Here is a 26,597-nt window from a genome sequence, read left to right on the forward strand (position 1 = left end):
GGTGAAAGGGTGTCCTCAATGTTTGTACGCGTTTCAGAAATAAGATGGATGAAAACAGTTATTTCGAAAAGAGATTAATTGCCCTCGTTAGAGCCGCCTCTCTCTCTCTCTCTCTCTCTCTCTCTCTCTCGCTCGCTCTCTCCACGTCTGCAACGTGTAACGCGAAGAGATAAATAAATTGAAGACGTTCGCGGAATAAGGACGTGCCGAGCTGGTTTAGCGTAATCTTCTGAAGCGAGAAAGCAACGAGGAGGTACGATATTCGTGGTAAACGTAGGGTAGGCCCGTGGGTAGGCAACGTGTTTCACACACGTTCCATTTTTTTCCATTAGGCGGCCGAGATAAGCCGAGGCTGTCTGCCCCTTAAAAGGGGTGGTGTGTTCTCTTCTGACGAATTGACTGGGTTAGATGATATATTTCAATCTCGCCGAGCTGTCACGGCGCTCCAGCCGGGAAATACGATTCCGGGACGCCGCGCGTCGAGGTGTTAGGTTTGACAGAACGTTAACAAATTCCACCGGGGATACTCTCCAGCCCAAGTTTCTTGTACACGGTTGCTCATCATCCACGGCTCGCCGCCGACATTAAACTTGCAACTTTGGAAAACGTATTCATGTATGCGGACGAGAAATGAAATGAAACCGTACCCCGCGACAACTTCGAACACGAACTTAAAATCAAGACACGCCGTATCGGATTAACTTGAATTGTAGTTGCGCCGACGACTTCGAGCGAACTTGAAGCGATGCCGCCGACGGTTTCGTTTCAACAGCTGATACGATAATCTTCACAAACGTGCATCAAATTCTCCCGAATTTTCCTTCGGCTTGCAAACAGGAAATGGACAATTTTGGAAGAGGAAACACGATTATCCCCGAGTCTCGTGGCTCATTTTTATAGCTGCCGATTATCACAATTATAAAATCGACGCTCGAACGATCGACATCTGATATAATGATCTTTGCAAACGTGCATCAAATTCTCCCGAATTTTCCTTCAGCTTGCAAACAGGAAATGGACTATTTTGGAAGAGGAAACACGATTATTCCCGTGCTTCGTGGCTCGGTTTTATAGCGGCCGATTATCAACAATTATAAAAACGACGCTCGAACGATCGACATCTGATATGATAATCTTTGCAAACGTGCATAAAATTCTCCCGAATTTTCCTTCGGCTTGCAAACAGGAAATGGACAATTTTGGAAGAGGAAACACGATTATCCCCGAGTCTCGTGGCTCATTTTTACAGCGGCCGATTGTCAACAATTATAAAATCGACGCTCGAACGATCGACATCTGATACGATAATCTTTGCAAACGTGCATAAAATTCTCTCGAATTTTCCTTCGGCTTGCAAACAGGAAATGGACAATTTTGGAAGAGGAGACACGATTATCCCCGAGTCTCGTGGCTCATTTTTATAGCTGCCGATTATCACAATTATAAAAACGACGTTCGAACGATCGACATTTGATATGATAATCTTTGCAAACGTGCATAAAATTCTCCCGAATTTTCCTTCGGCTTGCAAGCAAGAAATGAACAATTTTGGAACAGGAAACACGATCATCCCCGAGTCTCGTGGCTCATTTTTATAGCTGCCGATTATCACAATTATAAAAACGACGCTCGAACGATCGACACTTGATATGATGATCTTTGCAAACATGCATAAAATTCTCTCGAATTTTCCTTCAGCTTGCAAACAGGAAATGGACAATTTTGGAAGAGGAGACACGATTATCCCCGAGTCTCGTGGCTCATTTTTATAGCGGCCGATTGTCAACAATTATAAAATCGACGCTCGAACGATCGACATCTGATACGATAATCTTTGCAAACGTGCATAAAATTCTCCCGAATTTTCCTTCGGCTTGCAAACAGGAAATGAACAATTTTGGAAGAGAAGACACGATTATCACAGCGGCCGATTATCAACAATTATAAAAACGATGCTCGAACGATCGTATCTCGTCTTCCCGAATCGTCGATTTTTGTTCAAGCAAGCTGAAGGAAAATTCAGGAGAATTAATTGTATATGCGTACCGTGCGCATAAATATTTTCGCGGTAATTTCATCGTTAAGTAACTGTTAATCGAGCGAGACGAGACACGGGATCATTTGCATTATACCGCGCACCATCCTCGAACCATTTTCCACTGCCTCGTTGTTCACATAACCACAGATAATTGCGTTTACAAGCGCGAGGATATTTGTGCCGGTACGAAGTACATCATACTCGTGTATATCACGGGCCAAATTACGTCAGATCCTTTCCGCTGTAATATCATCGGTGTTCACGACCGTGGTACCATCTTGTTAACAGATTACGCGTTCAGTCATGCATCCATTAGCTCTTAGTTCGGTCGAATCGATTCGCATCGTTTATCAATCCCGTCGAAATACAGTTCTCCTCCGACTCGCGTTCCCTCTGCAACACTGAAATGCGAGACACGTGCGCCAGTCCCGGGTCACTCGGACACAGTACACAGTTTTCAAACGACTGTCGCTCAAAAACTATAGCTATGCACCGTTGTCGCACGAACACTAGCGATGTCATCGACATCGAACGATTTCCGAATATTATTTGAACGTTCTGGAACGTCGCGTTCTCTCTATTAGAACTCGATTATTCGATACGCTTGCGCGCGAGTGAGATTATTGTTAATTTCTTTCTTTTGGTATCAATTTTTCGACAAAAATAAGCGCGAGAGATTTTGATGATCCACTGCCGCAGTGGGTTATAATGTGACAACGACTTTGATTTTTGCTGGTTGCACAGAGAAGTGCAAATTTAAACGTCTATTCGGTAATTAATCCTTAATTAATACTTATATTATTAAAAATTTGCATTTTTATGCAAATTTTTTATCCATTATATAAGAGCTACATAGACATTTATTTCGTTCTTTTAATAATTTTAGTGAGAATATACAATGTTTTTAACTGATGCAATGATTGCACAGAGTAGTATAAATTTAAACGTCTATTTGGAAATTAATCCATAGTCTACGGATTTCTATGCAAATTTTTTATACGTTATACAAGAGCTACATCAACATTTATTTCGTTCTTTTAATAATTTTAATGAGAATATACAATGTTTTTAATTGATGCAATGATTACACAGAGTAGTATAAATTTAAACGTCTATTTGGAAATTAATCCATACGGATTTTTATGCAAATTTTTTATGCGTTATACAAGAGCTACATCAACATTTATTTCGTTCTTTTAATAATTTTAATGAGAATATATAATGTTTTTAATTGATGCAATGATTACACAGAGTAGTACAAATTTAAACGTCTATTTGGAAATTAATCCTTAGTCTATGGATTTCTATGCAAATTTTTTATGCGTTATACACGAGCTACATCAATATTTACTTCGCTTTTTTAACATAATAAGAATTTAAATGAGAATATAGAATAATGTTTTTAAATTCTCCAAATGTGTTTACGATTTTACATACATTTTATTTATTATTATTACATATTTATTTTTACATTATTTTATCTTTACAATCCCGAGATCGATCCCCTAATTTATCTCGCAAACGCGTCAAAATCCGCAGTCCATTAATCCAGAAATCTCTAATCCACCGCGCTTCCACGCGCCCCCCGGAATGCTCAATCGTCCAGAAAAAAGGAAGCCGAAAAGTACCGCGAAAGAGTTGTTTCGTTCGTTCTGTAACGGTCGCGGTCGTTTAATCAACGCGACGTCGATAATGAACGCGGGCCGCGGTTCATTTGTAGGGAAGATGAACGGGTAAAGACTGTCTGTCCCGTCCGTTCGTAATCATCAAAGGGTGTAGCAATTGTCTGGCATTCGTCCGAGTGAAATCGGCACAGCGGCGAATGTTCGCGGGCCAGCGGGACAATGAGAAATTAATTAGGAATCGAATTATATTTCTGCGGACACCGTTCCGTCCGCAACGAGGGGACGCGCAACGGCTCTTTTCATCCCCCCCACCACACGGCAACAAGGCGGCGACGAGCACTTTCAGGAGGGAGGCAGTTATCGCTCGGTGCCTGTACGCGTCCCAGCCGCCGCCGCCGCCGCCCCCCACCACCGGCCCGCAGACCGATACAATGTCGCTCCCCCACGCGGTCCGCGCGTTTGTCCTATCTTTCCGTGCGTCCCGAATGAAAAGCTCGACTCGGGCCGGCACAAGCAACCGATGGCTATTCAAAAGTGTATTGCAAAAATTCGGCCAATAGAGGCCGAACTTCCCTCTGCTACGGCTAGGCCAGCCCCGTGCACACCCCATCCCGGCCCCCCGTGTCTCACGGTGCATAGGCAAATCTCGTTGGGTGAAGTGACTCGAAAACGTAATTTCGATGGCGGAGCTGAAAGAGGAGTGGCGCTGAAACGAGCCGGAATAGTTAACCCTGATATTCACCCGGACGTCTCTCTCTCTCTCTTTCTCGCTCTTTTTTTCTCTCGCCTTTGTCTTTCTCTCTCTTCTACTTCTCCTAACCTCGTGTCGTTATTGGCTACGAGCTCCGACGCGAGCCCCCCCCCCCCTCGATTCCTCGTGAATTTAAAATCGAACACAATCGCCGCGCAATCGATCGTGTCGCGGGAAATCGCAGTCGGGGACGATGTTGAAAATTAACCCTTTGCGCTCGAGTGGCGACCCTGAGGCACCACTGGAATTTGTTACATCGCGTTCTAAGACACAATGTTTACATTAACCCTTAGAACTCTATGGACGCATATATGCGTTTGGCGAAAAAGTCGTCCGTGTAGCCTAAGGCCGCAATTATGTGTTTTCTCTAAGTCATCGGCCTGGACTAAGGGCGCGTATATGTACCCATAATTATGAAAGTGGTCTAAGTGAAAATTAAAAAAAAAATGAATTTATCACTTATTTCACACACGACATGATTTTAAACTAAATTTATTCAATGTAATTTTTACGATATCGTCAAAAATGAACCTTTAGATAGTAGTTGTAATTACAACGTTATACGGAATTCATTTAGTGTTAATTATGAAAGTGGTCTAAGTCAACATTACTATGAATTGGTCGAAAATTGTAGAAAAAGAAATACATTTTCGATGAAACGAATGTCGCAGCCGGATTTTATTTCAACGAAATCACTTGAAAAATCAATAACAAGGAGAGTAAAAAATACCGCGGGCGAATCTGTCTCTTGGCTAAAAATTCAATGGATGAGATTCTTGAAAAATGAACCTTATAAAATGTTTTATAAGACTTCTTTAGATGATTCTGAATTCCAAGTTTTGGATCTTTCACCTAAAAGAGGAAGACCAAAAATATACGAAAATATTCAATTACTTCCATTATACAACACCACTAGACCAGTAACGGAAGAAAAACATAAAGATCTTATGTGTTTACTACCATACATCCCTCCAGTTTTTTAGGAACATTTTAAAAATCTTAAAAACTCGAAATTATGATAAAAATACTTTAAATTACTTTTTAAAAGTGATTAATAAATGTTTATGAATTATTTCGTTAAAGTTGTTGTTTCAAATGGACCGTTTACTTTGAAAGTGGTATAAGTTCTTTTTTTTAAAGAAATTCAAAATGCCGAATCTGAGCTTCTATTGTCTAAATACCCCACGCAACACCACTTACAATTTCGTTCGATGACATTGGACTTACACCACTTTCAAAATAAACGGCTCAAATAAAAATCACAATTTTTTATTACTTTAAGTCAATTATAGGACATTCAGTTAATTTTGAAAATGGTCTAAATCAATTCAAGCTTTAAAAGCAACATTTTCCTATAAAATTCGCACAAAATTTCATATCTATAATAAATTTCCATTAATCAAGACTACTAAAATTATAAATTAAAATGTCGCATAATGTTAAAATATTTTTTAATTTATTCAAATGCGATTCATTGAATATCTCGAAACAAGAAATATATGACTTAGACCACTTTCATAATTATGGGCACATATGCGTTTGTCGATTTTTTCAATCGATATGCAGTTACTTTCGTGTAAAATTGATACAGGGGTGCTCGTTACTAATTATAATTTAATTTAATTATAATTAATTTAAAATTTGCCTTGCTTAGGTAGCGATTGGGCAATATTAGGGTCATAAAAATCCAAGGGAATTTCCAAAACGGAAATTCCATTTTATGTGCCCCACTCTCTAAACAATTAGATTTCAAAATAATTACCTGCACTTGCCACCTTTTCGCGACTCAAAGCACTCAAAACGACTCAGTCAGCAGTATCATCTTGTGAATGTAAGAACCTCACGGTCTCGCTCGCGTCAACAACGATAGTGCGGAATATAACTTGTTCGATTTTTTTTTTTATTCGTGACACCCTACAAAATGTCAAATCTTGAGGAATATTTCACAAGGGACGACAGTGAAATAGAATATAGTGAATCACTATCATCAGACACTGAATCAGAAGAATTCAGAAGATTCTTCTGCAAAAGAATCGCTATAATTTATTACTGTTTGCGCCTTGAATAGTCACTTCGGTGTGGCAAAAAAGCATTCCGCCCCCAGCGATGGTCAGCGATAGCCGCGCTCCGTCCCTACGAACCGTTTCGGCCGGGAGTATTCAGAGCTCAAAAGGTTAACAAAAAGTTTAGATTTTTAAAAAAATTGTTAAAAGTGTAACCGTTGCGTAAGTTGCAATATTCAATTTCGCATGCGTAAAATGCGCTTTGTCATATGAAATGAAAAGACTATAAATCAGAAGAATTGTTTTAGATTTACAGTTAAGATAGCTTCGAGTGCAAAGGGTTAACGGATTACGTTGACACTTCGAGGTTATAATATTGTTATCCGATTAATTAATTTCAGTCTTACAAATGCTTTGTTAAGATCTACAACAAAAATTGACGATATCTTAACCTTTCGTCTTATTATATATTGATATTTATTATTGATATTTACTGTTATATATTATTTATATATAATGTTATATATTATATATAGATATTTACTGTTATATATTATTTATATATAATGTTATATATTATACATAGATATTTACTGTTATATATTATTTATATATAATGTTATATATTATATATAGATATTTACTGTTATATATTATTTATTATTGATATGTATTGTTATATATTTTTTGCCTTATTATAGTAATTTTCAAAGAAACGTGCGTGTGCGGACAATTTAATTTAGCGAGAATTTAATTTATCGCAAAAATTGATAATAAAAAAACACAATATTGAAAATATTAGAGAAATTTGAGAACACTGTTACATTATTTGTAATTGATTGAAACTATTCGCAGATGAAATACATTTTTATTCAGCTCTGGTTTCGTACAATTAGTAAGTAAAATTTTTATTCTGCATAAAAATCCGCTGTCTAGTTATAAACAAAATGAAAGTCAAATATTTCTCTTTTTATTTCACCTTTATTTATACAAATGTGGATACCGTTCCATTTCCAACAAAACAGATTGATAACTAAAAATTGAAAATTAACTACAAATTAAAAAACATCCTTTTCAAGCGCCAATGAAATTTTGATATTCGTTATCGAAGAACGCGCTTACAATTTCCAATAAAATAGAATAAAATTTCAATATCGCATAAATATAATATTTTTCGAGTTTCCAGCCAAACCGAAAAGCTTCTGCAAGTCGGAAATTCGACGAACTTTCGATAAACTAGAAACAAAAGCCGCACTCGATGCAACATAAATTCGTAGGTTCGCAATTGTTAGGAAACGTTAAATTTATTTTCATTAGCCTCGGCGCTAATTTTCGCTTTTCGCTCGTGCTTGGATCGCGCTGCGAAAGAGCGCCGCCAAAAAGTAGGCGATTTTCGGCGCCGCCCTTTCGCCCGATATCGATAGTTTCCTGTTTCCCGTCGCGCGCGCGCGTTAATTACTGAAGTAAAAAAAGGTCGATTGACGGGGTTTAATCCATTTTCGATTCTTTGTAGCCGTTCGCGCTCGATGCTCGGATCCGATGACTTGTACGTTGAATGATTGCTTTCCAATTAGCGGCCCGTAATGAACCTTTCTTTTTTTCTTCTTTTTTTACAAAGTACGCACCACTGTTCTCCCGGTCATCTAAGTTCGACGACCGAATCTTAACAGAGCCGCGGTTTTCACCGGAGGCTAAATAAAAGTTTGTCCCTTTTTAGCGAAGTCGATCCGACCGGCCGGCCGGTAATTAAATTACACACGTCCTTTATAATCATATTTTCGCGTCGGATGCGGTTGCTTTTAATATCGAGGAAGCTCCGGTGAAACCGTCGCGACAAATATTGATTTAGCTTTGGAGAGCGGCGACGTACGTCAAATCGGCTCGTAACGCCGCCGGTGACGTACGGCGACTCGTGTTAATATTCGGACAGCCTTTTAAACGGAGTACAGTAAATTCTTTCCAATCGATGCTCGGATTCTCCTAATTGCACAAAAATGGACATTTTGGGAAGAGTAGACACGATTGTTCGAGCATCACGACACGCCTTTATAGTCGTCGATTGTCAACAACTGTAAAAACGAGGCGCGTCACGAGCGATTTTCCTTTTTTTCTTTAAATTTTAGATTATTATTAATTATTATTGTATATTATTATATAATATTATTAATTATTATTATATAATATTATTAATTATTAATATATAATATTATTAATTATTAATATATAATATTATTAATTATTATTATATAATATTATTAATTATTAATATATAATATTATTAATTATTATTATATAATATTATTAATTATTATTATATAATATTATTAATTATTATTATATAATATTATTAATTATTATTATATTATTATATTATTATATTATTATTATTATTATTATTATTATTAATTAGGGAGAATTTACTTGTCCAAAAGTGGGCGAAATTATTTGTACTTCTTCGAGACGTTCGGGAGATCAGTTTCTAAATTTTTATGAAAAATTGCGATTGATCGGAACCAACAAAGAAATAACAAACTCGCAATTTTTCAACTTTTTATCCGAGCACATAATTTAAACGACGCCTTTCGACGGCTTTCTGCGTTGACTGCACAAAAACAGGATACGCGTAGCTACTTGTGCTCGTCTAAAATAATTCGAACGATTTCTAAATAACATAATCGAATCGTTAAACTGTTCTGACAGCGTCACCGTTTTGTGGCGTCGTCTACTCATTTTTGTCATAAATGCTTAAAGCCCGCAGTTCAATTGAATTGTCGCGCGAACGGTATTCTACGGAGACTACAGTGCGAAAGCTCGATGTGGAATACGGAGTTTCCGACTGGCTAATTATCCATTCAATGATTTGATTCTCCCGTTTCCGGGAAGTACGTGTCTCCCAAGATTTCGAGCTGATGGAAAACTGTCACAGGAAGCATCAATTGCATAACGTTGCTTCGCGAAACACAGAGTCCCGTGCCATCGAATCAGGACCACCCAAAATTTACAGCTTTTCTTCAACACACCTTCGATGAAATTACAAGGCATCAGCGAATTTTAATAAAGCGTTCATGAAGTGTACGAGAACTTGACGTAATTTAATGTAAAATGTAATGTAATGTAACGTAAAATGTAATGTAATGTAATGTAAAATGTAATGTAATGTAATGTAAAATGTAATGTAATGTAATGTAATGTAAAATGTAATGTAATGTAATGTAAAATGTAATGTAATGTAATGTAATGTAAAATGTAATGTAATGTAATGTAATGTAAAATGTAATGTAATGTAATGTAATGTAAAATGTAATGTAATGTAATGTAAAATGTAATGTAATGTAACGTAATGTAATGTAACGTAACGTAATGTAATATAAAATGTAATGTAATGTAACGTAATGTAATATAAAATGTAATGTAATGTAACGTAATGTAATATAAAATGTAATGTAATGTAACGTAATGTAATATAAAATGTAATGTACTGTAACATATCATATATATTTGAAATAAAAAAATATTTATACAATAAAAGGTTAAATCTCTGAAAACAATTGTCCTAGGGCATCGCCCGAAAATTCGCGAGAACATCGAAAGGGCTCCGTGTTCCATTAAATAGCTATTTTAGAACCCGAGATTCCGTTTATTGGCTCCAATTGCCAGCGCCCTTCAGCGGCGACCGCGCGCGCGCGCGGCTCCCGATAAATATGACTTCTCGTTTGTCGCGGTGCCTCTCGAGAATTCGGTGCGTTCTCGTTCGTCAGCGCGTGCTCGCATTCCCGGGTCTCTCTGGTGCGGCCATTGAAAACAGAAAAGGGACGGCGCGGCGCGGTGGGTCGCCGTCGGGGAACCGGGGGAAAAAGGGGGGGCGGGGTAGGACGGGCGGTAGACAGAGGCAGAGAGGGCGGTAGGTAAGAGTTATGAATAAAGCATTTAATTATATTTTTTCGAGTGTTCTCCTTTGTGCAGCGGAGCGTAACCCTTTATCCGCAGGATTCGTTAAGTTAAGTGTTTCAGCAGCTGGCCTCCCCCTCTCGTTCGAAACCGGAAGAGCTTCGGGGGATCGGGCCGCGGGGGGACGCCGGAGAGCGGCTATAATTTATCCTGCACTTGCTTATTTACTACGGCCATTATCGTCGTAACGTAGTTTGCATGCTCTCGCGAATTTCAACGCTTTCAGGGACGCCGGCGAAGGCGCAAGCGAACGAAGAGGGGTGCGAGTGGGGGCGGAAGAGAGGGAGAGAAAGAGGAGGACGAGAACGGGACAATGAAGTGTCCTTCTAATGAAAAGGACACGGTCGCGTTGTACAGGCTTATTGAAAACAGGGATATCGAGGGATTCGGGAGGCGATGATCAAAGAGGGTGCTCTGCCGTCGCGCGGGGTGCGGGGGTATCGGGAAAAGGTGAATCCTGGCGGAGAGTCCTGGGAGCGCATCAATTCTCCCGGGCCGTTGATTAAAAAATTTAAGAAGAGAAGAAGGGAAATATGCCGGGACGGTGTTTGGCGACCGCGTCCCGGCGCAGACGGAGCGAATACTTTTTTCGGTGCTCGCGCGGCGTTTAACGGTATTAATATCCGTCCAAACAATTTACGGTGACCCGGGGATAGAGTGCAACGACGGCAGCCAGCCCCGGTGTTAATAATTCCACGACGGTAGCCCGGCTCGAATATTTTTCTCGCGCTCATTATTCCGGGCCGCGGCCGCCCAACGCCGCCGCGCAGAAATAGCGGAATTCGTCAAGAATATTTCACTGTCGAATAACGCGCGCACGGCTATCCAGCACCGTTTGCGAGAGATCGGGCACTGCGACGGCTTTAAGGGAGCTCTCTCTATCTAGTCCAGAACGCGATATTTCCTGACAACCTCGCCGTTCTGCCGGCCAGAATTCGCGACTCTTTGATAATCGGACCTTTGTGCTCGTTTCGGGCTACGTTCGAACGGGGTTTATTAATTTTCTGGCGAAGTCGGTGGCGTTGCGAAGACTGCAATTTGAATGGTAATTGCACCGCGCTTGATGATTGTAAGAGTTTATCGTGGTTTCTAGTAATTTCTGCGGTTTCAGATTTATACACAACGATGAGAGCAAAAAGGAATGTTACAGTGGAATTTTTCAAAAATTCTCTGAGGTTATCGAATAACAAGGAACAATATTTCGGTGATGTCTAGACTGCGGATTTTTATGCAAAATGACAATTTTTTAGAAACATTGATTTTGAGAGGTTGTGCATTTTTAAGTATTAAGTATTAGATATTAAATGTTAAATATTAAACGATAAATATTAAAAGTAATTATCTCTTTACGCGAAAATAAATTATAGAACGTAAGTGGTAATAGATTAATGAATGACAATAGGTAATTTAATTAGTTATATATATTCTATATTCTATTATTATTCTATTATATATTATATCTATCTATTATTATATATTATTCTATATTCTATTATTCTATTATATAATTATTTATATAAATAATTATATAATAGTCTTATATATAATATTTGTCCATTAAGAATATATATATATTCTATTATATAATTATATAATAGAATAATAGAATAGAATAATAGAATAGAATAATAGAATATAAAATAATATATATATTCTATTATATAATTATATAATATTATAAATAATTATATAATAGAATAATAATAATAGAATAATAAAATATAATATATATATATTCGTAATGGACAAATAAAGAGGTATGAAATAAACCAAATGGAAGCCAGCAAAAATTGAACAAAACTTTCCTAAACAACAGTCGAAAGTGTCCAAAGCTACATTTCGCAAAACATTCTACGAGCTTGGCAAGCAATCTTTCCGGAAGAGAAAGCACAAAAGTTACATAGTTATTTTGTTGACGAACTTCGTTCGTTCTTCGCGCGAACATTTTCATCCATTCTCGACTTTCCCCGTTGGCTACAAGCGAAATTGAATTTTGAAAATTTAATTTAATTTAATTTCAAGCAGTGCTCCGCGCGAATTTTTGCTATCATAACCGGCGGAAACGGTTTCTCTTGATATACGAGCACTTTGCTCGGTTAACAAAACTATTTCTAGCTAATTATTAACGAAGATTAAGACAGCTTTTGGAACGACGAGGCGCAATTATAAAAGACAGGTGACGCTAATTTGTAAAACGAACGGTCAAATTGTTCGTCCGCGAAACCGTAATTGCTTTCCCATCAAACTGATATATTATTCATAAACTCTCTCGAAATAAGCGACGATATTAATACGAAATAAGAATGTTTAATAATTCAGTGAACGTGGATGACTACGAGTTTTCCGAGTGCTATCGATTTTCTTTCAAAACTGATGTACGATCATAAATAAATTATGTCACGAATGTTTATCGCGATGATAACAATCATATTTTAACTCGCATTGTATTATCAATAGATCCGTGATTTTACATAGTTATTCAATGAATGAATGAGTAATAATTAACGCTAGACTTGCCGATGTGTTTTGATTTACGACGGCGACACGAGTTTATTTATTTAGACCGTCCGTTATTTTGAGTCATTTATTCAGCGATTATTAGACTGCGCGATTTTATGTATTTGTGTTAAAATTTCCTAGGTGAAATTAGCGTATCTGCCTTCGTTCTGCCGATTTACTATACCGATACACTATCGATTTTTCTTTTTCTTAGAAAAAAATTACTGAAAACATGTGACCTAATTGCAAATGTATTTATATATACATATATAATAAAAACAATATAAATAATAGTAGTATAATAATAATAAAATATAGTATAAAAATAATAGTATAAATAATAGTATAAATAATAGTATAGATAATAGTATATATAATAATAATATAGTATAATAATATAATAATATTACTATTATTATATTATAATATATTATAATAATATATTATATATATGTATAATAATTATATAATATTATTATATTATAATAATATAATAATATAGTATAAATATAATAGTATAGTATAAAAATATAGTATAAAATGTATATATAATAAACCAGGCAAAAAATTGATTCTTCGATACAGAAATAAAGAAATTATGTTTCGGGTGAAATATGACCCGGCTCTGGTCCGACCGCTAATCTTTTGGTCGCCCTACGGTCGAAGACCCGTAAAACTGATTCAACAAATCCTGTAACTGTCCGCGCGGGTTCCCACCGGCAACACCTAAACACTTTCGCCGGCAGCGCGAAGCACGTGCGGGCGACCTGGTCATCCGGATAAACAAGGTCAAATTTACTCTGCGCACGTTGTTATTTACGTTCATAACTGCGGGTGTCCACGCGAGCGCGTAACCATTTAACACCTTGACACACGAATAAAACGGAATTCGATGCGACCGAAAAATACTATTTACATCATTTGGCTCGACCGAGCAGTTATGTGCAAGCTGAGAAAGAGAATGTTTTATTTTGAAATTTGGTTTACTGGATTACTGTGGACTCGACTTTGTTATTGGCACCGTCGAGAAGGTAGGTGGGTGGGGCATCTCGAATATTGTAAACAAACCAGAATCGGCGCACGAGTGAAGCAACTGAGTAATCTAATAATATAGGGTAAATGTGGGTATATTGCTGTGGTTTTTCAACGAAGGCGAACGTTGACAGAGAAAATAAGACCTTTGCGCCAATAAATTGACAGTTTGAGCTATACCTGTTATTCTTCAACTTGATTATTTACTTTAATGAATATTACTTTGATGAATATTTACTTGAATATTTACTTTAATGAATATTATATATATATTATATTATATATATATAATAATATAATAATATATAATATATATAATATAATATATTAATAATTTACTTAATATAATTTAATTATTAATAATATATCAATATTATTAATACATTATAGTAATTTAATTATTACAGTAATATCATTAATATATAAGAAGTTATGTTTATATAACATTATAAATAATTTAATTAATGAAATATTCACTACAAAATATTGGATCCCTAAAAGCAGAAATTTCATTAAAAAGCGTAACGTAAAGAAACCATACGTGCGCATATATTATTACAATTATGTATCTATTATAGTATTACAGCGAGCCAAATACATACTGCGGACGATCCGATCGCGTGTCAAAAACTTGCGAACGTTCCGATTAGTACGTGTCAAATACTGTGGACTTACCAATTACTGCGTTATTCTGGAATGCTATATTTCCGTGATATTTGTGCAATAGAGTTTCCTCCACGAATTTCTTGCAAGGCAAACACCACGTTCTCCTTAGAGCAGCATAACCTTACATTTTTCTTTTTCTTCGTATCGTTCGACACTTTTTGTTCTCTTTCGTTCGACTTCTTCCTTTGCACTTTTCCCATTTTCTTTTAAATATACACACGCAACCACGATTCTTAGGATCAAGATATTCTCACTGTAGCACTTTACAAATTAGGTACAGGTACTCCGCGATCGAGCGTGTTCGCGCCGACACCGCGAGAACTGCGCTGGCTAGGTTAAGGTACGTAGTTCGGTAAAGCGCCGCAATGATGTACACACATGGTAGAAAACTATGCGCAAAATACCGTGTTAGTAAATAATATCTGAGGATAAACGATAGCGACAGTGTACGTCGATTTTTTATCAAAGCAATGATCGCTTTATAAATAATATATATAATATAATAATATAATTATATATATATAATAATATAATAATATAAATAATAACGCTAAAGTACTGAAATAAAACACTTAACCAGTTAGCTGTGTTCGACGAGTATACGCGTCACGGAGAAATGGCAATATTTTGTGACACGACGAGTATACTCGTCGCGCGTAAGAAGTAGCGGCCATTGGCTATTTAAATTGTAATTTTAAGGAAAACAAAAACATATTCTCAAATTTCAAGACGTTCAGAATATTTTGAGGCCGATCCTGCGCGAAGTTGTTTACATTGTTATAAAAATAAAATTAGAAAAGAATCACGGTATCGGTGTTCGACGTGCAAAGTGCCATTATATATTATTCCTCGCTTTGCTAAATACCACTCTCTCTACAGCAGCAATTTGAACTTTTAACTTTTATAAGTATTCGATTATCCCTGGGTTTTTCGTTTATTATGTATACGGTATATGTTAACGTCAAGCGAATAAGTAAATATTAGTAATAAAATTGTTAATTTTATCGAATAAAACCGTCTTTTCGATCCGATATTTTAACAGCGACAATTACATTGTGTTTGACGAATATACTCGTCGTCGCTCGATTCTCGCGACACATATAGGTGCGCGCTCTGAAATGGAGGCGCAACAGCTAACCGGTTAAATAATGCTAAAATGAATAGTTCATTATCAACTACCAAAATAAAAATGCCTTTCGAATCAGCGTTCGCAGCTGCCATTTTTGAGTATTTCATAAGACTCGACACGTTTCCATAAGCTTCCGAATATCAAAAATCAAAACGAATAAATTGAAACTGCGATCGCTGTTACTTGTATATCATAAATTATCAATGTTAAACATACAAAGTATTGTGATATTCATTTTTAAAATATTACTCATTATCAAATATCAGATTTCATTACTTTCATAAAATACCGCGGTATTCGGAGCGTCCGCAGTAATACCAACACGGCGTCCGCCGAAAACGGCTCCCGACGACTTAGGCTCGTCAAAGTCTACAGAGTGACGCGTGAAACGAACGACGACCCGAACTCGTTATCGCGCGTGAAGGGGTTAAAGCCGAATCTGCAGGGATTAAAATCGGCGACTAAATTCGCCCGTGTTCGCTGAAGATTCCCGCGTATCTTTTCCCGAATGTAAAGCTAATTAAACCGTACCGTGGGGTTTCGCCGCGATAACGCTATAACAACGCTTTCCTCTGACGGAATTCCACGTTCCAGAAGAACAACAACTAGATTTCCGGGGATATCGTGTCCCGGCGGGCCGACAGCGAAGCAAAATAGCGGTAGCGACCGTGTTTAATTTTGAACGAGCCTGTAGCGCGAATCTCCGCTCCGCGTCTGGGAGCGCACGGGCCGGAGGAAAAGCTTGCTGTCAAGGTGGAAATAACGAAAACACGGAACGAGGAGAAATGAAAGGAGCCAGGCTGCCGCTCCTGTGTGTGTGCACGCGTCCATGTGCGCACGCACGCGTCTATGTGTGTTTGCCTGCGAGAGAACGTGCAAAGCCGTGGAAAGGATACATGCAGGTGCTATATACCTATACATATATACATATGTGTACGCGCGTATGTACGGCGGAGAGACTTACTTGTTTTCTTTGAAGAAAAAACGACGAAGGAAAACGAGGAGGAAAAACAGGGCCGACGGTCTTGCTTATTGCGGTCGTCTGGTATTCAACGGCGGCCTAATAATAGGAGGCCGTTTTCGTGGAAGGAAGCGAGGGAAGTCGTTGCTCCGAATTATTCCGCGGGCCCAGACCTGCAACAAGCCGCATAAAACGAAATTAATGCGGCAATAATCGTTCCGGGGGGCGCAAGCGTAATTCGCTAAGCCGGCCTCCTCCCGCGAGGCCAGTTTAATTCTGCAATAATTGTCCTACAAGCCGACTAATCACCGCGATATTGCCGCGAACGCGACGGCCCACGCGCCTTTCGGCCATTCGCCGCGGGATCCGCCGAATCTCGTCGCCTCCGTTTCCGCAATATCAATTTCTTGCGAACGATTCGTTGTCCCATAAACGGCTCGCTTTCAGCGCCGGATACTGCGCGAGGCGTCGCGCGTTGCGCGCCGGGGCTAAATGAAAATGTCGTGCCAAAATCGAAGAACTTTTAAATTGGAACGAGAGAACACGCAGCGACTCGTACAATTTGTTCCGCGTTAAAGCTGAAACGTTCCGGAACAACGGAAAAATAGAGAGAATGTATTGTATCGTCGCGAAAGTAATTTCGGTTTTCCGAACGGGAAAAACCGGAATTGCTTTCGCGACGATTCAATGGCGCGAGCATTTTTCAACCTTGAAGATTTTTACGTTGAACTCGTGGCGGGTTCCAAACGAAATTGGGATTTATCCGATGCCACGTACATTTGGATTTTTTAAACGACACGTTGTATAGACATCGTTTCCCGTAGATTTTAACTCTTAACGCTCCGCGCGAGCGGAGCGCCCGAGATAAAGGAAGTCTTATTTCGAGCGGAAAAGATTACACGTCCTTGCGAATGCATTTGGTTTTATTTATTTTATAAATGTACATTTTCCTACTGTAAATAAAAGATAAATTTTTAATTTTGTAATTCACCATGGAGCGATATCTTTGGTAACAATCTCCCATGCGCGTTCTGGGTTTACTTGGACAAGTGTCACAGTATTCGCTTTGCCAAATAGAGTTACCAGATATTTCTTTCAAGTTTAGAACATTTTCTGCGTAGTGAAGAGAATAAACTTTGAAGTAACCCTTTACCAGACATAGCTTAAGAAACGTGTTACATAGATGCACGGGCGTAGTAAACCTTAGTATAGAATAAAAATTTGTATCGCGTCATCGAAAATATTGATTTTCTTTCTTTATAATTTTGTACGTTTCCATTTATATTTCATTGGATCTTCGTTCGTTCAGCATTTTCTGTAGCTTCGCTACAAGCTTTACAGAAAATATCGCGAATTCAGTGTCGAGAAAGTGAAACAATATTTGCGGTATTTTAAGAAATTACATTTAAACCCTTGACATACCATTTTCCTCGCAGTCACTGCGATTAGAAATTTTTCGATTCCAATCGTTTCTTAGAAGGGGAAGAAACATTGATGCTTATAGTGCGTCCAAACTTACTCGGATGCTTAAATATTGCTCACAAGGGATTAGAATTCTATTCCACTTTTAAAGGACAGAATAATAATTTATGCTCAATCGGTTATTACTAGAAATTTTTACGAGTCGGACTCGTCAAAGTAGGGGTTAAGAACTTCCGTCTTTTACATGTTTAATTTTAACAAATGGATTACTAATTGAATTTGAATAAAGCAATTCGACGTATATTATACGATAAATATAAAGTGAATTACGCTAAAAGGTATTCCATCTGGAATATGTAATTCTTCCGTAACATCGCGACATTCGTCCAAGTCTTGCAACGAATCTTCGCTTTCGATTTCAATAATTCTCATTCTTCGTCTCTTTGGTAGCATAATTTCGCTACTACTACTCGAAGTGTCAGAATCATAACCAACATTGTCTTCCACAATGTCTTTTAACTCTTCAAAATCAAATACGTCTTCGGTATCGCTCGGCTCTAAATTCTCATCGTAATATTTATTTTTCTCCATGTTGCTGACCATAGAAAAGCTCAAAAAATGGTTTAATCGTAATGGTACAGACTTAGCACGTTTTAACTACAGATAACAATTGCTAACGCCGACGATAACGTATGCTAAAAACATTTCGCTCCGTAGCGGAGCCTTCGGAATTACGGAACAAATGACAAATGTCTCCGTAGCGGAGCCTTCGGAGCGCTAAGGGTTAATAAGACGAATTCGGTCGCAAAAATTGGTCAGGATTTTGAGAAGAGATCGAGACTCGAGCGACGAAGCCGATGAAATCGTGATTTTTGTTTTGTGTTTAGAAAAAACGTACCGAAGGAAATTTCGTCCTAAAAGCACGCGCCGTCATTTGATTTATTTACGCAAACGAAGCCGAATAAACCGGACGGCGCAATGAAATTCGGGAGAATCGAATACAATATATTCGCTGCACGTAACAAGGCGCGAGTCGCCGTCGGAAAATTATTTTTTCGCCCGGTTTTAATCGCGAAACGAACGGTTGGAAGCGAACAATTTTTCGGTCATAGCGTTCCCGTGAAAAGGGAGAAGAAGAGGGGAAAAAAATAAATGGCACAAAAGATTCAAACGTTCGAAAAGTTTCGTATAATCGATTTACCGATTCTCCGACGTCTTTGTCGGCGCTCGTTGGCCCGGAAAGCCGCAGAAAAAGAAGAGAGCTAACGATTTCATTTTAATTGGAGCCCCATCGACACATGAGCCGAGAGAGAGAGAGAGAGAGAGAGAGAGAGAGAGAGAGAGCCGGCTGAAATTGTTAACCGGCCGGTCGAGCAGATTACCGAGTGTCGCATAAATCGTAACCATCCGAGGGAAAACAAACGCGGCCGGGCAAGCAATCGGGAATACAAATGAATTCCCGGGGCAAGAGGTGGCCTCCCCGGCCGCGCGGAAAAGGAGAATCGAAGAGGGACGGAATAATCTCCGTGATTCGAAACTATTTCCATTTCCTTAACTATTCGCCCCGGAGGGTCGGCACCCGGCGAATTTTCGGGCGACGTTTATGAATGGCCCTCGCGGAGGGACAATCGTCGAATCGATCGGGACCGCCCGTGAACCGTGAATTCGTGACCTTTGGCCGCGGGGGCAAAATTGAAAGTTTCCAGGGCCGGGTATCGGCCGGGGCATGTAACGATTAATGAAATTAGTCGTAAACAGCGCGGGCGTAGCTGCAAGAATGAATTATATCCGGCGCACCGTATCCAATTACGTTACATCGGGGGGCCATTATTGCCGCGGCGCGTCCCGTCCCCGGAGAACCGGAAGTCCCCGTTCCACCTACAGGAATCCAGATAATTATTCCCTCTATTAAACTTTTATCCGGAATTTGCGGAAGGTGGATATCCCCGATATCCCGGGACCTCCTCGATCTCCGAGCCGGGCTGCGAACAATCGCCGGACCGAACACGCAACACCCGCATTATGCATTCGCCAGATAAAATCTCATCCAGGCTAACGTCTTTCGCAAATTGTATTCCTCGTTTTCATCCGCGTTCGCCGACGCAGCGCCGAGATGCCGCCGCCGTCGCGGATCCAGAGATCCTTTAAATCTCGCGATTTCGAAATTGTTTAATCAAAGAAACTGAAATTCTCCTAATGAGAAATCTTAACGATCGGATTCCTAGTGGAATTTAGATTGCTCGAATATGTTCGGATACTAATTAGCTTCCAATTGGATCGAAGAATAGGCGGTCAACGCCTGTAAATTGATGCGCCTGCGAGCGGATTGTTTCTGTGAGAACTGCAAATACAGAGTGTTCTAAAAATGCCTCGAAATTCGGTAATGGGATTCCCGAGGTCATTTGAAGCAACTTTTTCCTTTGCGAAAATGCGATCTTCCGTTTCGTTTAGGAGTTATTAAGGAAAAACGGTGACCAATGAGAGGCGAGATATCGGCTGCCGCGCGACGACCAAGCCAATCGGCGGAACTGGGCTTCGGCCGCTCGTTGGCTCGACCGTCTCGCGCCGCCAGCCGAGCTCGCCTCTCATTGGCCACCTTTTTTCATTAATAACTCGTAAACGAAACCGCGGATTGAATTTTCGCTAAGGAAAAAGTTGCTTCAATTGATCTCAGGAACCCCCCATTTCCGGATTGTGAGAATCAGAGGCGAGCTCGGCCCGCGAGGCGGCCCAATTCCGCTCATTGGCTCGGCCGCCACGCGCCAACTGATCTCGCCCTCTCATTGGTCACCGTTTTTCGTTAATAACTCGTAAACGAAGCCGCGGATCGCATTTTCGCTAAGGAAAAAGTTGCTTCAAATTGCCCCAGGAGCCCCCATTTCCGGATTGCGAGACATTTTTGGAACATCCTGTATATTTCGACGAAGAAGCGTACGTAAAAATTTCTCCTAGGAATATTTTTATAATGTCGGAAATTTCTAAAAGAAAAAGTTAATAATAATCTGGGACACTCCGTAGATCAGTTCGGTACGAACTGCAACCAGATATCGGTTCGGCAAACACTGCAACCAGATATCGGTGCGGCAATCACTGCGTCTTTTTTAACAAAAATTCCAGCTAGATCATTTCACAGCAAGAACTGCAACCGGATCGTTTTAGCACGAACGATGAATAAACGAGGAGGAAGTGAAACATATCTTCGCGACGGGACGTCTTTAAAGATTTTACGACGACGATGTCGGATGACGGATTTCACGTGGTTATGGTATTTTTGATCACCCGGAGGTGTGTTTAGAGAAATCTGTCGGAGAAGTGCCGCGACATTTTCAGTCTATATTCCGCATTGCGACGTAAATTCGTATATAGGATAACGACATTAGTTTTCGACGCTCTCTCCTTCATAGATTTTCGTTCGCCAGAATTTGTTTTGGAAGCAAAGATCCAAGGTATAGCGATGTTAAAAATTTATCTATCCGGTAGGAGTGTGTCTTCTGCAGCCACTCGACTCGTCTTTACTTTATTTCTTCTCGCGTCAACGTACAATCGCGAACAAAGCGAAACATTTATTTCTATCAAAGTTTAACAATTCCACGTTTTCTCGCGCCGTGTTATTTTCATTCTGACATTTCCATCGAAAGTTACAAAATAAATGCAAACGTCTGTTTCGACATAAGTAAAACATTTATTTCCACGCAAGTTTAACGATTCAACGTTCTCTCGCACCTGTTATTTTCATTGTGCCGTTTTACATCGATAAATAACAATGAATAAATCAAATTTGACGAGCCCATACACGACAATGCGAAAGAAGAACATTATTAATCGAACGTATTGTTTAACTCTTAGCGTTCCACGCGTTTCTCGAGTACTACTAAAGGAAGTCTTATTTTGAGCGGAAAAAATTACACGTCCTTGCGAAAGCGTTTGATTTTATTCGTTTTATGTTGCTAAGTATAAAAATGGTTAAAAAATCTTTTAATCGTAATGGTATCTACTTAACATTGCGCGAGGTCGGTGCATCGACATCGTGAATCGTGACCGAAATTTCCAAGCAGCAAATGCATCCTCGTCGAAATGGGTAAATTTACTATTAACGATATTCTTCGCAATTCTTAAATAAATATATCCCTCGTGTTCTTTGACGCGATTTATTATAAAATTAGCATCGCGAATCGTCCGTTGAATTCTGTTCGGATACGGAATTATCGAAACAAAAATATCTTTTGCGCAAGTTTGCCGGAATTTCTTTATCGTTAATCTTCGCTGGAATCGGCTCGATTGATAATTAAATTGAATTAAAAATTAGTAAATATTCTTCGGACGTTCTAAAATAAAGTTGAACAGCGTTTCTCTGAAAAATATCACTACCAGCGACTCCGGCACATTTTTGGAGCAAAGGCGCCCGAGATAAAGGAAGCCTCATTTCGAGCGGAAAAGATTACACGTCCTTGTGAAAGCGTTCGATTTTATTCATTTTCTGTTGCCAAGTATAAAAATGGTCAAAAAATCTTTTAATCGTAATGGTACACACGCTAAGCACGTTTTCACTGCAAATAACAATTGCCAACGTCGACAAAAACATAGCATCTTCGGTGTAATCATGCTAAAAAAACATTGGTCTCCGCAGCAGAGCCTTCGGATTTACGGAACAAATGACGGATGTCTCCATAGCGGAGCCAACGTAGTGCTAAGGGTTAATTAACCACTTGCGCTGGCAAAAAATTCACCGACGCGTGTACCAGAACGGTCCAGTGTAACTTGCTGGGAGGCGTCACAGAAGTCGGAAAAAGATTTATATTTTCTAAACTAATTTATTTTCCATTTTAGAATATGCGTTAAATATTGACAATTGTGCGCTATGCTGTGCAATGATAATTTGTGCTCTGACAAACAATCCCACTCACGTGCCATGCACGTCGTTTGTTTCTGTGACAATCGCATGACGACGTACATACCACGTTGTTGGCGATTCTGTGACAAAAGCATTACGACGTGCGTGGCACGTCTTTCCAGCGCAAGTGGTTAACACGTTCCCTGCCAGACCGTTTTTTGAAGACTTTCCGTTCAAGCCGCGTGGGGCGTATGCGCCCCACGCTTTACATTTGTATTATTTTGTTTCTGGCGTATGCTTTACAATAATTAAAATAGTGCAAAAATCATAATTATCAAGGAAAGGTTGTATAGTTTAACATGCATAACACAGCAAACCAATAAATTTATTTTTCTAGGAATTACTTTAACAAATACCAGGCTGATCATTATTATGCCAAGCGAGTTGCATCCTCACATATAATTTTTTTTATCATGCCTATATTAGTTTAAAATATAACATTTTAGTTAAATTCAAGTTTGTATGCGATTACAAAGGGATGTTACGATGAACTTTGTTAAAACATGGCAAACATAAGTGTGGTTTATCCACACAACTATCGCAGAATGTTACAACTTTTACAGTACTATAGAACTATAAATCAATCCCAGCTTCAGTGAAGCAGTAAGTATTGTGTCAACGACACGCGAATAAATGACTGATCGGAATAAGAGAAATGCAGTTAAAACAAGTTACAGTAAAGAAAAATTGCCCATCACGCCGCGTGGGGCGTATACGCCCCACGATTAAATGAGGGCATCAGCAATAGTATTAAGATGTCCATAATTGACTGCATAATGAATTTTTAAAAAATTCTTCATTTTACAATGATAATACCAAATGGCTTGAACGGAAAGTTCAGCGTGGAGCGTATACGCCCCACGCGGCAGGGAACGTGTTAAAGAGCCCTGACCGGAGCATCTGCGCGAAAGAAGAAGACTATTAAATCGCTGTTGCGAAAAAGGGGCACCGATGAAATATTTGCAGACGGTGTTCGCGTTCATCTTCGGTAAACGCCGTAGCTGCCGATACGGTATTCGACAGGGTACAGAAATCATTACTCAGTGTGCCTCGTCAATCATGAAGCCGGGGCATGCAGGCTGCGGTCCATTTTCTGGAATTCCCCATAGAAAACCTGGAAACGATCCGCCGCGGTTGCCTTCTTTTTTTTCTGACAGTCACGATATCTGATGGGGAAAGCAACCTTGACCAGTCGCCGGATCTTCTGCCGGGCCGCGTTCGCCGGAGTGCGAGAGCGCGATCCGTCCGCGCCGCGGACAGAGAAGAAAAGGGAACAACGGGAAGCATCGCCGATGAGGAGAACAGCGGGAAGGAAAGGACGTTGATGAAACGTTCCGCGGCGACGAGCATCTGACGCGACCTCGATGGATCGAGATAAACCCGTATACATCGTCGGCGCATACCGATGCACGCTCGTCCGGAAAGCCGCTTTTTCCTGCCAATATCCGATCCTACAATTTTCCTGTTTAACACAGTTTTACCGGCGTCGACCGAACAACCGGTACTCCGAGATCTTTTTATTTCGCCCGATCATTTAAATTCGAACGATCCCGCGCGAGTTTCTTCCGTCGAGTACGCGTACAGTTATTCGCATAATTGAGCGTACATATTTCTGAAACAAAATGACTCTTTTGAAACTGGAGCAAGTGATTTGAATTTCTTCTTTTTTTTTTAGATGATAGTGGGACTGGTTTACTAGACAATGATCGAGATGCGCTTTTTAAATTTTGCTGCTATTTGGGATGAGGAGAGAAAGATAAACGAAATCTCGTTTTTTGAATTTTTTTTATATCGAAATCGGTTGACGTTGCCATGAGTTACAAGAAATTCGAGACGGCAAAGAGCGCAGTTTCGACACGATTTTGAGTAAAAACTCTGGAAGAAGTCTGCAGTTTTTTAAAAATCTTTCAAACGCCCGCAACTCGACGTGGAAATTTTCGAACACTTCAACGCCGACCATCTAACGCATTTCATAAAACAGAAGTGCTTTATCTAATCGAATTAAAATTGGGAAATTAAGTAGTGGATTTGATTAAGCTCCGGATTTTCTGCAAAATTATCTGAGTGTTCGAAACCGTAAGTCGGATAAAAATGTCTCTTCTCTTTATATGATTTTAATAAGATGCGCATTCATCATTTCCGTTAAAAACGCGCAAAATCCGCGGTCGAATCGTAAGGCAACAAGTGCCACGATTTATAATAATTACATTTTTCTGTTCTTTTTCCGTGAAGCTTTCGCAGCGTTATACCGGCTGAAATAAAAGCTATTTATAGCGTTGTATTTAATCAAACGTACTAAGCATGCATCGATGTTCAATCGATGATTCTACATTCGAATTTATACGCGGCTTTCGAATAAGACAAATCCGTATTAATTTACGAAAGCGTCCCGACGTAAATACAATTTTTCCTGGGAAAACGCACAATAAATTCATTGTTAATCTGTATTTATTAGTGGCTGCTATCGCAGCCCCGTCCCACGTTAGTTAAATACGCCCGTATTCGCAACAAAATTTCGAACAAAACGGGATTTAGCAACGAAAACATATTTCAGTATTTAAAACCGCGCCTTAAAACCTGGACCTTCACGAGTTAACTGTTCTTTCTTTTTTATCTTTTGTAAAAAAATGTGCACGAGCAAAAATATGCATAATAAAATGTACGATAAATTCTCGCCAATTCTCCTTCAGCTTGCGAATCAAAATGGACAATTTGAGAAGTAGAAGAAGATACGATTATACGGGTCTTGCACCTCGTTTTTACAATTGTTGACAATCGATAACTATAAAAATGAACCGACCATTTTTCTTCAGAAGCTGAACGAAAATTGGGTAGAATTTACCGTACATACAAAATAACAATATTATAATAAAATGTAACAATAAAATATACACATCTGTACAAGCGCGGATTGTCATCTCAATATAATTACTCTGTAATAAATGTAAATTAAACAATTTATTATTTAAACCAGAAATAAAAACGACAGCTTGCGAACGCGAAAGGGTTAATATTTGAAAGGAAACGGTCGTCAACGCGTAGTTCATTTGTTAACGAGCCAACTGTATTTATGCCGTCAGAATGTTCGCGGACAATGCGAGAACTCTCCGTTGAGATCGGCGGATATTCGTGGAAAAGAATTCGCAGGAGAATGTTCATAATTTCGACCACGAACTGCAGCCCCCCCCCCCCCCCCCCGTTGCTCTCCGTGCGATGCAGGCCTGCAGCGTGGTCAGTTCCCATCCCCGTTGACCGATAATATCGTGGTCTCTGTTCCGCATCGACCGGTATCCACTCCTTTAATCCTCTGCGAACCTTATCTCGTTGACGAGATATCTGGCTATGGCCGGGGCCGAGGATCGCGCCGAATCCTCTCCGGCCGGTCCCGCAAAACCGTTTTAATCGGAGCCGTCGATCGATGGGGATAGGCGCGCCGATCGAACTCCCTCTCTCTCTCTCTCTCTCTTTCTCTCTCACTCCCTCTCTCTTTCTATCTCCCTCCCTTTCTATATATTTTTCACTCGATCTCTTTCTCTCTCTATATTTTTCGCTCGCTCTCTTTCTCTCTATATTTCCCACTATAAAACGCTCTCTTTCTCCCTATATTTCTCACTAAATCGCTCTCTTTTTCT

The 26,597-nt window shown here is 39.4% G+C and overlaps 1 protein-coding gene across 6 annotated transcripts in view; it reads right to left on the reverse strand.

The window, feature by feature from the left end:
• The window catches only part of LOC117228856 (uncharacterized), a 502,447-nt gene that overhangs the window by 170,249 nt on the left and 305,601 nt on the right, over window positions 1-26,597 (reverse strand). For 4 of the 6 annotated variants that reach the window (XM_033484875.2, XM_076521010.1, XM_033484880.2 and 1 more), the window contains one exon: window positions 16,656-16,825. The exons of 1 other annotated variant lie outside the window; for it this stretch is intronic. The gene's annotated coding sequence lies outside the window, so the exon portion shown is untranslated. Of the gene's footprint in view, window positions 1-14,571; window positions 14,874-16,655; window positions 16,826-26,597 lie in introns of those variants that run through there. One more of the 6 variants, XM_033484881.2, reaches the window with a different exon arrangement.

The sequence above is a fragment of the Megalopta genalis genome, chromosome 1 (assembly GCF_051020955.1).
Source record: "Megalopta genalis isolate 19385.01 chromosome 1, iyMegGena1_principal, whole genome shotgun sequence".
In the NCBI taxonomy this organism is placed as follows: Eukaryota; Metazoa; Arthropoda; class Insecta; order Hymenoptera; family Halictidae; genus Megalopta; species Megalopta genalis.